Source organism: Lygodium microphyllum, chromosome 20 (genome assembly GCF_053477565.2).
Source record: "Lygodium microphyllum isolate KBCC chromosome 20, Lygodium_microphyllum_v1.1.10, whole genome shotgun sequence".
Classification (NCBI taxonomy): Eukaryota; Viridiplantae; Streptophyta; class Polypodiopsida; order Schizaeales; family Lygodiaceae; genus Lygodium; species Lygodium microphyllum.
The window spans coordinates 24,245,702-24,252,434 of record NC_141154.1 but is presented as its reverse complement, the minus strand read 5'-3'; the positions used below and the strand labels follow the sequence as shown (position 1 = coordinate 24,252,434).

The 6,733-nt window shown below is 41.8% G+C and overlaps 1 pseudogene; it reads left to right on the top strand.

Annotated features, from left to right (window-relative positions):
* The first annotated feature begins 1,346 nt into the window (after positions 1 to 1,346).
* Positions 1,347 to 1,763, top strand: LOC148018753 (rac-like GTP-binding protein 5 pseudogene; annotated as a pseudogene).
* The last annotated feature ends 4,970 nt before the right edge of the window (positions 1,764 to 6,733 follow it).

The following is a 6,733-nucleotide window of genomic DNA, read 5'->3' as shown; positions in this document are numbered from 1 at the left end:
CATATGAGAACGAGCTTTGAATTCCATACCTTGAACAAGGTCATGCCGATAAAGATCCATAAACTTAGGAAAATTAGAGTGAACAAAGTGAGGATGCCATATTTTGCTGTTAACATCACTGAGAGCTATAACAACATTTGCAACATCTTCATTCAGAGATAACTAAAAAAGATTACCATTTTGAGGAGCAACAACTATGGTTTGGTCATCTTTCTGAATGGGACACTTGGTATGATCGAAACTGACAAAGAGACCAAGATCCACAAGTCTTGCAACTAAAAGAAGATTCCTTTGTAGATTTGGGACATGTAAAACTCCACACAGAATTCTTGTTGAAGAAAGAGTACCGTGATATAAATCACCTATACCTTTGACTTGACAGGTTGTGTCATCAACAAGATAAACCAATTTCTTGATAGGAATAGAATGATACTTATGTAACCATTGGGACTGATATGTCATGTTTCCCATAGCACTAGAATCAATAATAAAAAGAGATCCATCACGAGCATGAAGTATCCTTTCCGGAGAGATAGAACAACTCACATGATTTTCTTCTTTAGTAGTGTTGTCATATGTAGTAGCATATGCTCTTTGACGATCTGAATCAAAACACCTCTTGAAACATGGATGGGATGGATGATCACTCTTTTTCATTTGTAGTATGACCATTTCTATTGCAATAAGAACAATGTTTGTTAGGAGACTTAAGATGAAAGAAGTTACCACCACGATGACTTCTACGTGTATAGTATAGAAAGGGATGCCTTCTAGGAAGTAAAGCTTAGTCGATTTGTTCTAACTGTGTGTCCTCTTGTGATATCATAAGTGTTTCTTGATTTCATGTCATCGTTCATATCATTGTGGATATTCAATCAAAGATATACAAGCTTGATTAAAATCAATCCCATCTATGTTAGATAATATGGTAACAATATTATCATAAGCACGATCCTTTACAATGTGAAGAAGCTATGTTTGATGCCAGGAGGAATATTTATGGTGGATTCCGTGCCACGGTGTGGTATTGCTGCGCATTCGAGGTGTGAAAACCACCCAAAAGTTGTGTGTGTGATTTGATACTTTGTACATACTTAGTCGTTATGTTTGCTCTTTTATTTTACGTGGGTAATATAGTGAAGAGGGGTTTGAAGCAAGAGGAACCATTGATTTCTTACAGCTTGAAGCAAGCAGGGCTCTCTCCCTGTGTATGCTGACCAGTACCCATCATACCAGGTTCTCTCACTTCGAGAGCTGGGCATGCACAACAACAATAGAGACATGTGAGTGACAACACCAGCTGCTCCCTTCCATCATCAAAGCTTTCACATTTCTGTCCACCCATCATGATGAACAATCCCAGATTCATTAAGTGTTTGACTGTGGGAGATGGGGCAGTAGGCAAGACCAGCCTTTTTGTTTGACAATTTCAGTGCCAATGTTATTGTCGATGGATTTACTGTCAACCTTGGACTCTGGGATACAGCAGGCCAAGAAGATTATAACAGGTTGCAGAACCAAACTTAATCTAAGAGATGACAAACAATTCTTTATGGACCATCCTGGTGATGTCCCTATTAGCACTGCTCTTGGAGAGGAACTTCAGAAGCAGATAGAAGCTGCTGTCTATATTGAATGCAGTTCAAAAACACAACAGAATGTGAAGGCTGTTTTTGATGCTGCAATCAGGGTTGTGCTACAACCTCCAAGGCAAAGGAAGAGGAAACAGAAAATCGCATCAGAAAAATTGTGGGGTTATGTAATAGGTATGCTCATACGGGCATTTGGAAATATCAGAGTTTCTCTAAACATATGTCATGGTAGTCAAGTCATACTGCATTTTGGTATAATGCTTCTCCCAGGCTGAAATAATCTTCAACTGTATTATGCTGACACTCGATTGGTGACCTTAAGTTATGTGTACACCATTCGCACGGTTCACTATGGACGTAGTCTGAAGAGTTGTGAGCAGCACTGCTTTTCAGATAACCGATGGCTCTGAACTTCTAACTGAAGATTAGGCGAATGTAAAAGGAATGTGAGTGCAAGCTATCGAATCTGCAGCTATGGATCTTGACCAGATTCAAAATGGGGAGTACATCATCTCTACAGGGTATGATTGCAATCTGCAAACCATAAAAACTGAAAGGGATGCTGAAGATGATAAAATGCGAAAAGTACATCAGACAACTGAAAATGAGCTGGATCTTGTCGTTGATAAAGTACTTATGTTTGAGAAGATCACTCAGTGGGGTAGGTGAGAGAAAGGTAGCATTGAATCTATTGGAAAAGTCATTGCATTAGTTAGAGAAGCTCAATGACATCTCTGCACTGTTACTAGCTGCCAAACTTTCTGCTGAAGAGGTAGATTCTGCTGGTGATGGGATCAAACTTGCAAAAAGAGCATTGGCAAATATGAGAGAAGAGTTTCATTTTGGCAAATGTGTTGCGTATCACATATTAGGAGCTGCCATGGGCAAGCAAGCAAGGATTGCTTCTTTAAACACTCAGAGGACTGGCTTACATACAGAGGCTTTAAAGGCATTGCATGAGTCTATAATCTTTGGAGTTACTGCCAGAGCTTTGGAAACAAGCAGGTCTTTACCATGGGGCAATGTCTGCTTACAGACGTGCACTGTTACATCAATGGAATTTGTATCCAGAGTGTTGTGCACGTATTCAGAAAGAGTTTGTCCTTTTACTGCTGTACGGAGGCATAAAAGCAGGAATCTGCCAAACAAGAGCTAAAAGGGGAGGACACAAGCAATAATGGGGGAAAAAAAAGAGATTTCAGAGGAGAAAAAGCAAAGGAGACAGAGATATATGTCGACTTTTTTATGTGAGATGAGAAGAGAATCATGAAGGGGGCGCAGGGAATTTCAGAATTGGGAGGCTAATTAGCTGATTCGAGAGCTATTTATGGCCACGAATTGGAACGCCGTTAGAGGTTTTTTTTCGACAGGCGAAGCCTTTCACAATCGTGGGGGAGCAACAAGAAAAATCAGCGGAATTTTTCTGCACTCGTTCACAAAAATCATCGTCTGCTCTGGAAAAACGGAAGAGAGGAAGAGGAGAGGATCGGTCAAGGATTTGGCAGAGGGAACCCAATTATCGAGTTAGCACAACTGATCTGTTCTCTCTTTCAGTGACCTTCTTCATCGATTCTCTTGCGTATTGTGTCACGAGGCCTGTAACTACATGAAGTTTGCTACCATTGAACCAACTGTTCAACCAATGCCCCGTCAAGATTCTTCAGTCGGGTACTTCCTGACGCACATGATTGAGTTCATAGGATCCCATGCCTTGAACCTTAAACTTTCCTCAGCGTCCATGCCTTGAATTGCAAAGATACGATGTTTCATCAAGACAAAGAAGCATGAAGTCTGCGGGTGTGAAACGCAGGAGCAACACAGAAACCCCAGAAACGTACTCAAAGTGATCTCCTGCAAAGGATGTTCTTTCTTCAAATGCAGTAGTAACAGCTCAAGAACTAGAAGATGCTGGAATACACCCTCATACTAATTTTGACTTCAAGAGAATACAGTTTCTGGAAAAGTATCCGAAAGGCCAGGTTAGAGGAAGGTATTGGAAGCATCTAAAGCAAATGCTTCAAACTGAGAACTACTATCTTTATCATGCTGAAGAACCAAACTATATGAATATTGAATATTGAAGCTTCTCCATCCTTGTATCCAGCCGAGAGATACTGTGATGTCTCAGGATTTGAAGCCCATACAAAGATCCTGTAACAAAGTTGCACTTTGCAAATGCTGACATATTCAAGCATATCAGATCACTTCCTAATGAGGCTGTTCAAGGATACCTTGGGTTGCGAAATGCACAGATCGTCTTGAAATGAAAGCATCACACAGAGGGTTGCAAAAGAGATTCAACTTCATTCATTTGTTTGATTGATCTTCTATCTTGAAATTAGTCAAGGTCCTCCGTGGTTGCGACTTTGCTTTCGAAAACCCTTCGACATCTTTGGTGAACCCGACGTGAAAGCGTCGCAGAAATTTCAGGATAGGAGATACTTCAGCATCTATTTCAGCCTCTTCTACAATTCCAGCTGCGTCCTCTACTTCAGCTCCATCAATGACTGCTACGTCAAGTACTTCAATAGATGATTTAAAGCAGATTTTGCAGAATATGTCCATGTATATGCAGCTTCAAAATCAGCAAACACAATTGTATATGCAGCAGCAGCAACAATTGCATCAACAGCAGTTGTCTCAGCAAAGGCAACTCTATTCGGAGCAGGAGAATGCAAACAGCGCGACTAAGGCGATTGAAGCAGTTGAGAATGAGATGAAGCTATTTGATGACCGTAATGTTTCAGCATATTTGCAGACATATGAGATCAAGATGGGGTTTTTTGGAGTTCCAGCTGGACTTATGAGTAAATATTTCCTTCGTCTTGTCACACCCGCCTTGAGGGCAAAAGTGACTGATCTTTTTATTCAAAATACACATTGGCAAGATTTTAAGAAGGCCCTGAAAGAAGAATATTTCCTTGAGGACTTTGGTATGGCTACTCGGCGGTCATTCTGAGAGTGGGTCTACATACCAAACAAAGGTCTAGTGCTTCAGAGTTGATTTGGGAATTTGAAGAGAGGTATAGTCAGCTTGATGCCATTGAACAAAGAGCATTGGATGTTGAAAAAGTTGAGCTTTTCTTGCAAGCTGCAGATCCTGCTCTTCAAGAAGAATTGGGAGAACTTCTTGAGGATCACACGAAGCCTATGGGTCTTAAGACAGATTGGCAGGATGCCCAGGATGCAGTCTCGACTTTGACTAAGAGGAGGATATGGAAGACCCGCCTACAGAATGGTTCTATGACACCGACACCGTCTTCTTCTCCTATGCCTGCTTCTATCCCTGTTATTTCTTCTCTTCCTCAGCCAGTTTCTTGGCCTATGCCAGTGCCTACTGTTTCCATTCCACCTATTCCTCCTGTTCCATGACCGATGCCTACACCTTCTGCTCCAAAACCATCCGCTCCATCGGTGCCTACCTCTCTTGATGACATAATTAAAGGCATAACGGATTTGACATTGGAGTTAGTTAAAGCGGAGTTGGTGGGAAAATTGAAAGAGCATTTTGCTTCGACTGCGCCTACTACTTCTTCTAGTGCTCCTACTGCACCTAGGAGTGCTCCTAGTGCACCTAGGAGAGATCGGAGATGTATTTGGTGCGATAGTACGGACCATCAGCATTGCAGGGATTGTGAATCTTTTCAGGATGCAAGGAGGAAGAATTTGGTATTTTGGGGACAAGATGGTAAGATTTGGTTAACTGAAACAGGAGCTCCACTTGCTACCAACTTTGGTAAAGGTGGAATGAAGAAGTTAGTGGATGACATGGCTACGCATACTTCTTATGTGACAGCTAGAGTAGATGCTTCTGCATATGGAGTCTAGATTGAGAAGGGATCAGAGAATCACTCAGCACTATGGACTTATGCTATGGAGACTGCAAACAAGGGAAAAATTCAGCAAACTGTTTTGACTAGTGCAGGCTCTAGCATCAGATCAGAGACAGGTTGGGATTCGCCTATTGATAGGTACTCTATTTATGCTTATTTGGCTAAGTCTCAGGGAGCAGATGTACTTGTTGAGGAGAAGCGTAAGAGGGATGAAGAAAATCCAAGTGCAGCTAAGAAGACTAGAGGGGGTGAGTTTGTTACACCACCTACTGCAAGATCATCTTTGAGACCAGGGCCAGATCGATAGATGGAAGATGCTCAAAAGAGAGAAAAGAGGCAAGAGCCTAGAGAGAGAAAGCAGCCAGGGTTTAGATTGATGTCCGATATTGAGACATCTACAGACATGAAGAAAATCTTTAATGACAAGATACTTGGCTGTGAGGTGACTTTCACTATTTCTGAGGTTTTGGGCATCTCGAAAAGAGAGTTTCAAGATCAGTTTCAGGAGGTCCTGAAGAGGAAAAGACATGTATTGCCTACCACTGTTATACAGGGAGTTTTGATTGGGGAGTTGGATGAGGATGAGGATGAGGTTATGGTTGAGAATGCTTCTGTTTTTCCGCAGGTAGAGAAGAGGGTTCAGTCTATGCATTATGCTGAAACTGATGAGTTTGTCTTGATACCACGTAGTCACTTTTCGCAGAGTCATTGGGCTAGGGCAACTACAGAGACGATGGTAAAAATTGGAGAGAAACAGGTGCCTTATGTTGCATTGGTGGATCATGGTTCAGATATTAATCTCATAGTTCGTGGAGTTTATGAGAGTAACAGATGGCCTATGGATGTAGAGCATGGGTGGCGTATGAGAGCCGCCAATAATACTGCAGGTGATTTGTATGCTGTCTGTCCCAATGTCAGGGTTTCTATTGGTGATGTAGAGGAGGATTTCCATTTCTTTGTGCAGGATTCATGCTCTTATCCTATAATTCTTGGACAGCCATTCATCATAGAGATGCGCATGGAAACAAAGGTAATGGATGATGGATCTGCTTATGCACGGATTCACAGTAAAGATGGCATGAGAGCAGTTCAGTTTATGACTGTGTGTGTGAACCATGTTAGAAACAAAGATACTCTCAGAGATGCACCTTTGCCCACTGTGAGGGATTCACGTTCTCATTAGGTACTACCGTTTCGCGAGACGACGGTGGTACAGAGCAGAGGAGATTGGAGTTCTCGCCTCCTGGTAGCAGTGTTTTCTCCTCTGGTTTTGTTGGGATTTCAGCAAACAGTTTGATGAGCTATTAG